This window comes from Cetorhinus maximus, chromosome 8 (genome assembly GCF_964194155.1).
Source record: "Cetorhinus maximus chromosome 8, sCetMax3.hap1.1, whole genome shotgun sequence".
In the NCBI taxonomy this organism is placed as follows: domain Eukaryota; kingdom Metazoa; phylum Chordata; class Chondrichthyes; order Lamniformes; family Cetorhinidae; genus Cetorhinus; species Cetorhinus maximus.
In genome coordinates, this window is record NC_135886.1 from 10,912,934 (window position 1) to 10,926,620 (window position 13,687).

Below are 13,687 nucleotides of genomic sequence, written 5' to 3' on the forward strand. Positions count from 1 at the left end.
TTCTCTCCCTGACTCTGAATGCATGTATGCAAATTTGCCTTAACCACCACTCTTTGATTACAGCACAGAAGGAAGCACAAAATTTCCCCTCCCTTTTTGATCTCTTCAGTTCCTGTACTTGTGTCAAACTATAATATAAACACAACGGTACAAAGTGTGCACACATTGCAGTTAGTAAATGTCTGGTAGCAATGGAGGAGAAAGTACACAGAACTCATACTTGACTCCCTAGCCACAAAGGGGCAACTTTGTGCAGTTTTGTCAGCACATGGTCCTTTCATCTCTGGGAGCAAAGTTAAAGGCCTGGCCAACTCATAGGGTAGAAGTCTGCTATATAACTTATAGGGTCTCACAGGAGATTCATTTCGGAATCATCAAGAAAAAGGCTTGAATTTATATAGTGCCTTTCACAATCTCAGGGGACCCCAAAGTCCTTTATGGCCAAAGAAATGCTTTTGATGTGTAGTCACTGTTGTAATTAGGATACACAGAAACCAATTTGCGCACAGCAAGTTCCCACAAACAGCAATGTGACAATGACCAGATAACCTGTTCATTTTTGTGATGTTGATTGAGGGATAAATATTGGCCAGGACACAGGAGAGAGCTCCCCTGCTCTTCTTTGAAGTAGTCTCATGGGGACCTTTTGCATCCACTTGGAAGGGCAGATGGGGTCTCACCCCGAAGTGCAGCACTCCTTCAGTACTGACACTCGGAATATCATCCCAGATTTTGTGCTAACGTCTCTGGAGTGGGTCTTGAGCCAACAAGCTTCTGGCTCAGAGACAAGAACGCTACTCACTGATCTGTGGCTGTTTCTATTAAAAGTAAAAGCAAAATACTGCGGATGCTGGAAATCTGTTCTGATGAAGAGTCATACGGACTCGAAATGTTAACTGTATTCCTCTCCGCAGATGCTGTCAGACCTGCTGAGATTTTCCATCTATTAAAAGTAACCCCATTTCAAACCAGCTGGTAAGAAAGAAATGTTAAGTATAACGAGACCATGGGTACCTGGGCTTCAATTGCCCCAATGTCAGGGGCAGTGTGTGATCAGGATTCACAGCTTAGATTGCCCCCATTCTACCCAGGTCTGAACCAGCCGCATCCTAAACACATTAACCAAGTACTCTCCTGTGACACCAGTCATTACCTAGGTTTAAACAATAATATTTCATGCCTGGATGATGTTGTCTGAATGAGATACATGGAAATCAGACACAATTCAATAGGGATTTTGGTTAATTTACAAAACAATTAACAGCAATTGTGAAACAAAACATATGATTCTGAGACAGGTTTTCTCAGCAGGTCAAAGCACAGTACCTCATGGGCAAACTCTGTATTGTCAATAGTTTGATAGTAATACTTAGGCAGGGTCATAACTATATACAAAATGAGAGCAGAAATTAGCTGCACGGCTGCTTCTACTGCAATTCCACTTTCCTGCCGATCCCCGTATCCCTATTTCGCTTAGCAAATAAGAATTTCTACGACTGAGCATCTACTAGAGCTGAGAACCCCCAAAATTCATAAACCTCTGCAGTTTAAAAAAAATTATTCAAGGGATCTGTGTAACACTGACAAGCCCAGCATTAATTGCCCATCCCTAAGTGCCCTTGAGAAGTTGATGGTAAGTCCGTGTGGTGAAGGTACTTCCACAGCACTGCAGGGAGAGAGTTCCAGGATTCGGAAGTTCCAGGAGAAATTTCTTTTCTCAGTTCTAACTGGCAGGGTGGCACGGTGGCACAGTGGTTAGCGCTGCTGCCTCACAGCTCCAGGGACCCAGATTCGATCCTGGCCTCGCGTGTCTGTCTGTGTGGAGTTTGCATGTTGTACCCGTGTCTGCGCAGCTGATTCAGTTTTATCCCACTGTCCAAGGATGTGCTGGTTAGGTGGATTGGCTTTGGTAAGTTGTCCCGCAGTGTGTGTGAGCGTGTGCCCTATGATGGACTTGGCGAGTGTACCCCGCCAAGTGCCCGTCCCCTATAGGCTCTGATTCCTTGCGACCCTGAAATGGATGAAGCAATTCTAGAAAAGTGAGGGAGTTCTAACTGGATGCCCCCATCCCCCCTTAGCCTGAGGCTATGACTTCTTGTTCTAACCTCCATGGTCAAGGGAAGCAACCTCTTAGCATCAGCTTGGCTAAGCCCTCTAAGAACATTATGTTTCAATGAGATCACCTCCCATCTTCCAAACACCAGGGAATGTAGATTTATACCATTCAATCTCTCCACATATCCTCTCATCCCAGAAAGCAATCTACTGAGCCTTTGTTGCATGTCCTCTAATGACAAGTATATCCTTCCTGCAGTAGGGGGTTATACTATACATTTGTACTATAATGAAGTCACCTTTTCTCTCCTGTCATCACACTCTTTTTATCCCCTCCCTGATGGTGCTGGCTATACTTCCAGAGTCCTCTTCAGGCTTCATGCACACAGAGCCAAAACAGCACACTTTCCAAATATAAGAAGCGTCACTATTGAATCCATCCTCACCTGACTTTTACACACAATCACCAGACTGAGTCTTGAATAAAAGGTTTTGTAAAATCTTAACATATCAGTTCAGCTGCATTTCCACCTCTTCACCACAGTGACAATCTCTTTGAAATATCTCCAAAATATTATCTAAACACAACGCTGTTTCTCAATCTTTGCAAACTTACTTGAATATATGGTTTCCCAAGTATCCAAGACGAAGCTTGGAATTCCCAACACATTGGAATTCCTAATTCTAATTACAAGCACAGCTACGATCACCACACGTTGAATTTCTGATAGGGTTCCCCTTGTCCTCACCCTCCAGTTCACCAGCCTCCACATCATTCTCCTCCATTTTTATCACCTGCCATCACTAAACTCATCCTCTTCCCTTACAGCATCCTGAAGGAACTGCCCCGTCTTGGACACCCTTGTCCACTCCTCATCCACCCCCTCCCCCCTTTCCACAGAACCTTTTTATGCAATTGCAGGAGATGTAAGACCTGCCTTTTCACTTCCTCTCTTCCTATTGCTCTGATACCCTCTCAGAGAGCCTATGCTGGTAATGAAGAAGGACTGCACTGAGCCACTGGGAGTGGCGGAGATGTGGGCTGGTGCTTGGGGTTGGGGATTCACTATCATCATACGGCTGGTGGGAGGTCCACATCCCTGGTCCATCCCCCTTTCTTCTGCCATGTTCCTGCAGCATGGAAACCTTCTCTTCCCAGATTTTCCATGCTTTCCTCTCTCTGCTATCCTGCTGTAACTATTTACACCTCCTACTTGTCCCATGACTTTGTCTTGCACTATCATCCCTTTCACCATTTAACCTCTCCTGCCCTTTCTCCTTCACTTTTGTTCTTTTCCTGCCCTCCCTTTTCCCTGCATCTGCTAAAAATCTGTTCACCTCTTAACATCTTGCGGTTCCAATGAAATGTCACAGACCTGAAATATTAAATCTGTTTCTCTCTCCACAGATGCAGCCAGAACTGCTGAGCATTTCCAGCATCTTCTGTTTATATTCTGTAATTTCGGATTTTGCTCTTAAGTCACTGAGTGCTTTATGTGGTAAAATAATTTGCTATTTTTCTGCTTTTTGGTGCAATTCCATGAATCGCTGCCTTTAATTTACAGAATGGTTCCTGAGACTTTTGGGGAGTCACTCTGTCACTGAGCAGAGAGGACATTCCCAAAACAGTGTGCAAAATTGATGGCCATAGGTGTGGGGGGTAGAGAATGAGTCAGACCAACTTCTCTTGATGAACTCCATTGTCATATTTTTATAATGATATAAAGGCACCATTCACTCATAAGAGATTGTGTAAGCACTTTGCGGGTTCATGTATTTAAACTAAGCGCATGAGAACATATATACATGGATAGAAAGCTTGAAGACATCAGCAGAGCTGTGTGTGCTGTGTCCTGCTCCAAGCCGAAGAGAAATTGAGGCTGGGTCACATGACACACTTCCCCGCTAGTGATGTCATGCTGCTAGCCCTTAACGGCATATTACAACAACGCTTTCTTTTTAAGATACTTTCTCCCCTTCCAAAGAAGTATAACTATTTACAATGCATGTTCATGTTTAGTTACCATTACATAGGTGCATTGGACTGGTGAATCTATGAGTCTCTAAAGCATAAAGGTAATCTGCTGGTATGACCAGATCTTGTAATGGTAACCTTGAAAGGAGGTTCCTTTAATTGATCACAGTGACCTGTGGGACTGTCATTCTTGGATGTTGTTCCTGGTTTCATTTGGGATCTTATCCTAGATCCGACAGAACTGTACACTGGTTGAGGAGCTGAAATGGATCTGATTTGTCCTTGGTTATGCCTCGCCAATGCAATATATAACTAGTTCATTGGACCTCGATTCCAAACAAATCCTTGTCACCTCGACTGTTGCCACGTACCTTCTGTAGGATCCTGGATGCAAACTTGTTGCCCCAGCTGTAAACTTGACAATGCTATACCTGCATTTTTATCATGTACGTTGGTTATTGTGCAGTTTTAAAAGTTGCTCACTAGTTTCTGAGAGAGTAGAATTGGTGAGAGTAGGTAAATTGGTATGCACTGGTCTGCCAAACATGAGCTTTGCTGATGACGGAATAGTAGCACTTAAAGATGTCACCCTCAAATGTAACTTTGCATGTGTAGATCTTGCTTGGTCTGTCTACATTTGGGGATTAGGGATTTCACCATGTGAATCATTTGTTCAGCTAGGCCGTTAGATCTAGGGTAATGAGGAGAAGAAGTAGTGTGATTGATGTTCCACTTCTCACACATATCCTGAAATGGCTTACCCATAAATTGCAGACCATTATCCATGATGACCTCTCTACACATACCAAATAAACTGAAAATAGCACTTAGAGTGTGTGTGTCAGTTGTGTTTGATGTATTGTACAATTGTCAAATAATGGGGTACTTGGTAAAGTAGTCAATGATGACGATGAAGTCAGTGCCATGGACATGAAAGAGGGTGGATGTGATTTTGGGCCAAGGATGGGTATTTAACCATTTCTTGATATTACGTGGACTGAATCAATTTGGCTGAAGACTGGCATCTGTGATGCTAGGGACCTCAGGAGGAGGCCGAGATGGATCATCCACTAGGCACTTTTGGATGAAGATTGTTGCAAATGCTTCAGCCTTATCTTTCGCATCTTATGTGTTGAGCACCCCTATCACTGAGGATAGGGATATTTGTGGAGCCTCCTCCTCCAGACACGACTGAATGTGGCAGGATTGGAGAGCTAAGATCTGATCGATTGGTTGTAGAATCACTAAGCTCTGACTATCAATTGCTGCTTATGCTGTTTGGCATGCAAGTAGTCCTGCGTTGTAGCTTCACCAGGTTGACACCTCATTTTTATGTGTGCCTGGTGTTGCTCTTGGCATGCCCTCCTGCACTCTTCATTGAACCAAGGTTGATCCCCTGGCTTGGCGGTAATAGTAGAGTGGGGGATATGCCAAGTCATGGTTGTGGTTGAGTACAATTCTGCTGCTGTTGATGGCCCACAGTACCTTATGGGTGCCCAGTCTTGAGTTGCGAGACCTGTCCAAAATCTATCCCATTTAGCACAGTGGTAGTGCTACACAACACGATGGTGGTATCCTTAATGTGAAGGTGGGACTTTGTCTCCACAATCACTGTGCGGTGGTCATCTCCTGCCAATACTATCATGGACAGATGCATCTGCAGCAGGCAGGTTGGTGAGGATGTTTTCCCCTCTTGTTGGCTCCTTCATCACCTGCCACTGACTCAGTCTAGCAGCTATGTCCTTTAGGGCTCACCAGCTCATTCAGTAGTGGTGCTAATGAGCCACTCCTGGTGATGGACATTGAAGTCCCCCACCCAGAGTATATTGTGTGCTCTTGCCACCCTCAGTTCCTCCATCAAGAGGTCTTCGACATGGAGTAGTACAGATTCATCAGCTGAGGGGGGAAGAGTAGGGCAGTTGCGCGTGATAATCAGCAGGAGGTTTCACTTGCCCATGTTTCACCAGACATCATGTCATCGAGAGTTAATGTTGAGGGTTTCAGGGTAATTTCCTCCTGACTGTATACCACTGCACCACCACCTCTCTGGGCCTGTCCTGCCAGCGGAACACAACATCCTAAGGGAGGGTAGTGATAAGGTATGATTGTTGCTAATCTATGATACAGCTCTCAATTTTAGCACAAGCCCCATGATGTTAGTAAGAAGAACTTTGCCATATCAACAGGGCTGAGTTTGCTGTTGTCATTTAGTGCCTCAGTCAATGCCTTGTGATCCTGGTCCATCCCTTTCAGGTTTTGTAGTGGTTTGATACAACTGAGTGGATTACTAGGCCATTGCTATGGGTCTGGAGTTACAGATAGGCCAGACTAGGAACAGGGGATTTCCTTCCAATTTTTAATTCCAGATTTTTGCTGCATTTAAATTCCATCATCTGCTGAAGTGCGATTTGAACCCAGGTCCCCAGAGCATTATCCTAGGCCTCGACATTACTAGTCTGGTGACAATACCACCATACCACCACCTCCCCAACTGATAATAGTTCAGGGGGCGCTTGTTCCATCTAGAGCCATCTCTCAGGGAATCCTTTTTAAAATAAAAAAAACCAAGTCACCTTTCTGCAGACGAAGTTGACCTTGGCATATTATGATACGCTTTTTAACATTCCTTGGCCAAAAAAATAGGTCACTTAGAATTTTGAAATAGAGAATTTAAATGTTTTGTTTTCCTTGAGACATGCCATATCTGGCACCGGTGTCCGAAAAAGGCTTCTATTAAATTCCAGTGGATTCTATAAACATTAAGTAATGTTCCATATGGAATAAGTCAAATCCAGAGATGTCCCTATTTGTTTGTGTGTGTGTGTGAGTGCAAAGGCTTCTGGGTAAGACTTTAGCCCTTTACTGTCTGTTAACAAAAAGTAGCCATTTATTTAATTCTAAGTCTAATGCCCTAATTATATATGAATTCCACCTGTTATCTATATTTCACCTGACCAACCTATATTTTGTCACAGAAGGAGATCACTTATCATCCTTGAGTGTGGTGTTCCAATGCTTTCCTGACTGACCTCTCACCTTGTACCCTCTGTAAACCTGAGCTCATCCAAAACTCTGCCGCCTGTCTTCTAACTGACGCCGTCAGCCCTGTGTTCGCTGACTGCGCTGCTCCCCAATCCTCCCTCCGGGATTAATTAACTGGCGGAGGTGGCAGCGTAGTGAGATTGTCACCGGGCTGGTAATCTAAGGAACCCGGGTTTGAATCCCATGGCTAGGTGGTGGAATTCGAATCCAATATATATTTTTTAAAAATCCGGAATTAAAAAGACCTGCATTGGATCCCAGTCTGGCAATGACTCAGTTTTGAAATTCTCAATCATGATTTCAAATGCCTCACACCGCCATTGCCACTGCCTCTTCTCTTGGAAATCTTCAGCAACCCTCTGAGAGCACTGCACTCCCAAATTTTACTCTCTCCCACATTCCTAATTTTCATCACTTTACCATTGGCAGAAGTGCTTTCAGCTGCCTGGACCCTAAGCTCTGGAATTCCCTTTCTAAACCTCCCTGCCTCTCTCTGCTCCTTTAGGATGCTCCTAAAAACATATCTCTTTTGCTGAGCTTTTGTTCACTTGTCCTAATATCTCACCTGGCTCTGTGTCTAATTTTGTCTGATTACGCTGCAGTGAAGCACCCTGGGATGCTTTACTATATTAAAGGTGCTATACAAATACACACTATTTTTTATGCTTTCACGTGATGCGGACATCGCTGGCAAGGCCAGCATTTGTTGCTCATCCCTAATTGCCCTTCATCTGAATGGCTTGCTAGGTCATCTCAGAGGACTGTTAACAGTTAACCACATTGCTATGGGTCTGCAGTCACATATAGGCCAGACCAGGTAAGGATGGCAGATTTCCTTCCTTAAAGGACATAGTGAACCAGATGGGTTTTTGTGACAATCGATGATAGACTCACGGCCACCATCGCTGAGGATGATGAATCTTTGGAATTCTCTGCTCCAGAGGGCTATGGAGACTCAGCCACTGAGCGTGTTCAAGACTGAGATCAATGGATTTTTATATATTGTCTTGAATTTTTCAGTCATTGGGTGGGCGTGATCAGCAAGCCCAGGAGCGGACGGGAAATGGGCCATTGGCCACGATTGGCTCCCGACCGCAATTTCGTGTTGGTTGGCCAATTAATGGCCAGCCAGTGTGAAACGTGCGCTGAAATGCTCAGCGCTACCGGGGTGGGGTGGGGGGGGCGGGAAGAGGGCAGGCGCCAATGTAACCGAGGGTGGGGGGGTGAGCGCTTCAAGAGAGCCCCCTGTAGGCAGGCAGCTGCCCCAGGGGAGCTGCAGACCCTCCACAGAATAAAGGACACAACAAAAGTGCTGCAAGATATGTCCGTGCAGCACAATCAAGCACCTGAAAACACACCTCGTAAAAAAATAGTCCCCAGGTATCTCTTTTTATTTTATTTCCCCCCCACAGAGATCTCATCCCGCCCTGGATCGAGGTTTGAACAAAAATGCGAATGCCGCCTGGGAGATTGGCCTGACCGCCAACTGTAAATGTGGACGGGCCACGTAAAATCGCTAACAATTACGTTGTTAATGGGCTGAATTGTCAGCGGGCGTGCTTCCAATTGCCGCATGTGCCCGCTGAACGAAATATCATGTGAGTGCGCATTGATGTCAGGACGCTCGCCCGACGCCATCTTGCGCAATTTCATGTCCGTTCGGGTCGGGTGCGCGCCTGCCCGCAGGGTGTATAATTCTGGCTATTACAAACAATCAAGGGACGACGGTGATGAAGTAGAGAATCAGCCATGATCTCATTGCATGGCAGAGGAGGGTTTCAGGGCTGAATGGCCAACTCCTGCTCTAATTTCCTTATGCTCTGACTACTGAGGCTAACTTTCCCATTCCTGACTTCTCAAGCCGATTCATCCATTTAGATTCCAGCAGCTGTCATGTTGGGATTTTGAACCCATGCCCCAGAGCATTACACCTAAGCCACTAGTCCAGTGATATTACCACTATCCCCCTGGGAGCTGCTGATGGGAGTGAGCATGTGAGGCCAAGGGAGGGCAGGGGAGAAAAAAAAACCTTTTAATACAAATCTGGATAAAGTTCAGTGGCTATTCATTACTTTGCTCATTTTCTGGACTTCGTAAGAGGCACAGCTGTCTCAAAGTGAGCATCTTTCACCACAACGTGTCCTCAGGTTCCGCTGCAGCTACATCCTCCTTACACACGGTGGTCGCCCCTGTAGAAATATAAACCATTTCACAGCTCCCGGAACTTCGGATGGATGAGTGTCTTTTCCCTTTTAGCAGCAACCAACCTTCCTTCCTTCTGTCTGTCCTCCTCCAAATCACCAGTAAATCAATGGTGGCCATGCGAATTTCATTACCATTGCTTACCTTTACGGGTGGTGGTTTTAAAGACAGTGCCGGGAGAGCTGGCTGCGCTGCCTATTTATAGCATCTGGAGGGCCATGTGATTCTATTAACAATAAGGGCTGCAAGATCCTATCTGACCTTCAGCAGTGCCTCTGGATCATTACTTTTCAAAGGCGCTGATGTGTCATTATGCTCACTGTGTCTCATCGCTTCACATTATGATATTTGGGACAGAGTGGCAGATATTTAAGTCTATTTCATTTCTTTTTATCATTAATTTGAAGAAAAAAAAGGCTGTGGGAGAATATATAGCACGTGAAACAAAACCCCAATCACGCGCGTCGGATTAAGTTGAATTTGCAGCTCAAGTTTTGACAATGCGATTGGAATAATTCTGCATTAACTAGCAGCTTGTTTTATTTCCCTGATTACGAGAGAAGGAAAAAAAAAACAGAGAGTCTGCTGTGCTGGTTGATTCCTGCTTCAATTTGTCTCAGTAATTGATGTGTGTAATCTGATGCTACACGCACAGAATTTAAAAAAAAAGCAAGCTTGCCTGGCTTCTCACCCGTCTCTCTGGTTACTCGATAATAGCAACATAATGAAGAGATCCCATGTCACTTGAGGGGGTTTCTTATCAAGGCATCGCAGGAGGAGGGGGGACAATCATTTCGGTGACTCCAGGGTTTTGGGGTTTCTCTCCAGCTTTTCTGAATTGCCAGGCTGGATTTTACCAGCACTGGGTAGATGGGCCGGAAGGTGATGGGAGGGGAGCCCACTGTCTTCCCTGCACCACCGGACCTTATCAGTGGCAGAAACGTCAGTTAGCACAGCCCTCCGCCAACCAGAGACAAATTTGTGGGATTATGGGCACCGCTGGCTTTGCCAGTATTTATTACCCATCCCTAATTGCCCTTGAGATCTGAGTGGCTTGCTAGGCCATTTCAGAGGGCAGCTAAGAGTCAACCACCTTGCTGTGCATCTAGAGTCACATGTAGGCCAGGCCAGGTAAGAACAGCAGATTCCCTTCCCTATAGGGCATTGGTGAACCAGATGGGTTTTTATGACAATCGACGCTGCCACATGGGGAGGGCCACCAGGTAAAACCTAGAGGCCTCCCAACAGGTACCCAGGAAGGTACCGTCCTTAATGGCTGCTCCGACATCCATAGAGACCCCCCCAGCCCACCCCCACTGCAATACTGCTTCAAAAATAACATGAATCATAAATACATCAACTGAAGTCAATCACAAACGCTAAAGGCAGATTGAACAAATACAAGGTTCAATGTAATACTAAGCCATACCGATCAGGGAATATGTAAGGTCTGTTGCTTGACCTTAGCTGTTTCCCACTAGACATCACTACAGCTGTCACAATTGGGTTGGAGAAGAGGGGGCCAGATGTTGGATGTTGCAGGCAGACAAGACCAAGCTCAACTGCCGCACTCTCAACAACACCATCACTCTCCTCCCTTCACCCCTACCATCTCCACAGACTAATGCCCAACCTCGACTCACAGGTCAGGCACACATTCAAAAGAAGTACTATAGAACAACTATTGCCCATGGAATCACGCATCAACATCTTCAAGATAAACGAGCCAAGAGCATGGAACGAAAAAGCACAAATGAATGCAATATTTGTTCGCTTGCATTGTATTTATATTTATTTATAATTAAAGGCGCTGGAAGGTGCACAGCCACAATTGTCAGGGCCTACCTGCTTGACTCTGGCTCAGTAAATAAGAACACTTACCTGGCCTTTGAGAGCACCTCAGCATGGAGGCGCTCTCTCTTTCCTGCAACCTCAGCAATGGCCACCTCTATGAGTGACACTGAAGAGGCTGCTGAGCTGCTAGCCCTCTGATTGGGCCAGCAGTTTCGACAGGTGGGCTGCCTCCCTCAGGTGAGGATGCTGGTCCTGCGGCGCTGCCTCTTAATTGGCTGAGGCCAGTAAAATACCACCCAGGAACCCACCACCCACCCACACAGGGCTGGTTCGGCTTTCAGTCCTGTTGCCGGGACTACTTACCTTTTGGTAAAATTCTAGCCACTGATTCAAAGCTGGTAGGAAACTTAAGGGCCAGTATCTGATCTTTCTACTGAGCACTTAACAGCTTTCTGCATTCAATTTTAAGTCATAAACTCTGCCCCATTTTGCTTCCTTTTCATTTGCTGGTTTCTCTTTGTTTTAAATTGATTTTCTTTGCTTTCAGATCATGATTCTGCCATTGATACCTTCTTTAGACACATCTTTTGTTCCCTCACTTGTCCCATTACTACTCCTTTTGGTGTTGCACCATGAACATTTTTTATCATTTAACCTCCACCCTATCATAGACCTTCACTTATGTTCTCCCAGTAACCAGCTCCCCCTCCAACCCTCCAGCTTTCACTTGCTCAAAACCCGTTACATTTCTAATTTTCCCCAGTTCTGAAAAGATCACACATGTGAAATATTACCTCTGTTTCTGTCTCCACAGATTCTGCCTCATCTGCTGAATATTTCCAGCATTTTCTTTTGTTAGTTCAGATTTCCAACATCGGCAGTAGTTTGCTTTTGGTTCAATGCTGGTAACTGCATTTTAGGGCCTCACTCTAGGACCCATTCACCCATCACCGGCTGTACTCACTGGTCTGCATTGGCTCCCAGACTGGCAATGCCTCTTTAGCTTTAAAATTCTCACCCTTGTTTTCAAATCCCTCTATGGGTGCTGTTTCTTAATCCCCTGTACAAATTTGACTTGGTATATAACCTTCCCATTGTTGTTCAGTTGTAGTGTGGAAAGCTGATCCAGCACAATTCTTTCGTAGGATCTTGCAGAGCAGAAGGAGGCCATTCAGCCCATGTGCCTGTGCTGACATTTTGAGAGAGCTGTCCAGTTAGCCCCACTCCCCTACTCTTAGTCCTGCCAATTTTCATGAACTGAGCAACATTATTATTTCATTTCAAGCTTATGTTTCAAAGTTACTTAAAGATATTATTTAATTCATAAGTAGTCACTATTGTATTAGGAGGAACGATGAGCAGTGGACAACACAGGGGATTCTGGTGAAGCAGACAATTATTGCTTCCAAGGGTAAAGGAACACTGTCGCCAAGGTCAAATAGGAAGGTGATCACATGACTGAGTTGGTCGCCAACTGGATGAGTGTGCTGATTTCAGTTAATGTTTAATAAAAGTAAATAAATGAAACCATGAAGCCAGAGCTTACTAGCACAACAAGTTCAATTTCTGTACATCACATTTTCCAGGAAAGAGTTGCTCTTCTGGGTCATCAGCGACACATTGAGTGCCAGACAGGAGATGATTAATGGGGCGGTGTTGTTGCTTCAACCTCAGTGATTCTGTTCTGCCTGTATAATAACCTTATGTACACTTACTAGTAAATTATTAATGCCAAAAATAATGAAAACATCAAAATCCCAAACTATTAAATCTCTGCGAACCATTTTTGCAAAACACCAAGGATTATGGTCTTTAATTATGAATAAGTATAAATCTACAATGGCAGCGAACAAATATTGCATTCATTTGTGCTTTTCCATTTCATGCTCTTGCTCGTTAATCCTGAAGGTGTTGATGTATGATTCCATGGGCAATGGTTGTTCTCCAGTACTTCTTTTGAATGTGCGCCTGACCTGTGAGTCGAGGTTGGGCATTAGTCTGTGGAGATGGTAGGAGTGAAGGGAGGAGAGTGATGGTGTTGTTGAGAGTGCGGCAGTTGAGCTTGGTCTTGTCTGCTCGTAACATCCAACATCCGGCCCCCTCTTCTCCAACCCAATTGTGACAGCTGTAGTGATGTCTAGTGGGAAACACCTAAGGTCAAGGAATGGACCCGAAATCTGAAACAAAAACAGAAAATACTGGAAAAGCTCAGCAGGCCTAACAGCATCTGTAGAGAGAGAAACAGGGCTAACGTTTCGAGTCTGTATGACTCTTCTTCAGAGCCGACATCTTCCCTGATCTGTGTCTTAGTATTCCATTGTACAGTGTACTTGTTTACTCTGCCTTTACAGTATGTGGTTGGCTTCAATTGATGTGTTTATTTTAAAAAAACTATTCATTGTACTACTCGAGTAGCCAATAAAATCCTCCAAAATTGTGTTTCTTTGTATAGTGTTCTGGACTGGATTGGTTATCTGACCTACCCATCCAGTCAAGGGTGCTGTCATACAAAACCAGATCAGGTCTCTAAGTTTCCACAGGACATGGCCATCACTGACATTTATTGTCATTATAAAGCAAAATCAGACACTGAACAGCTTATGGAGATATTAGGACAGG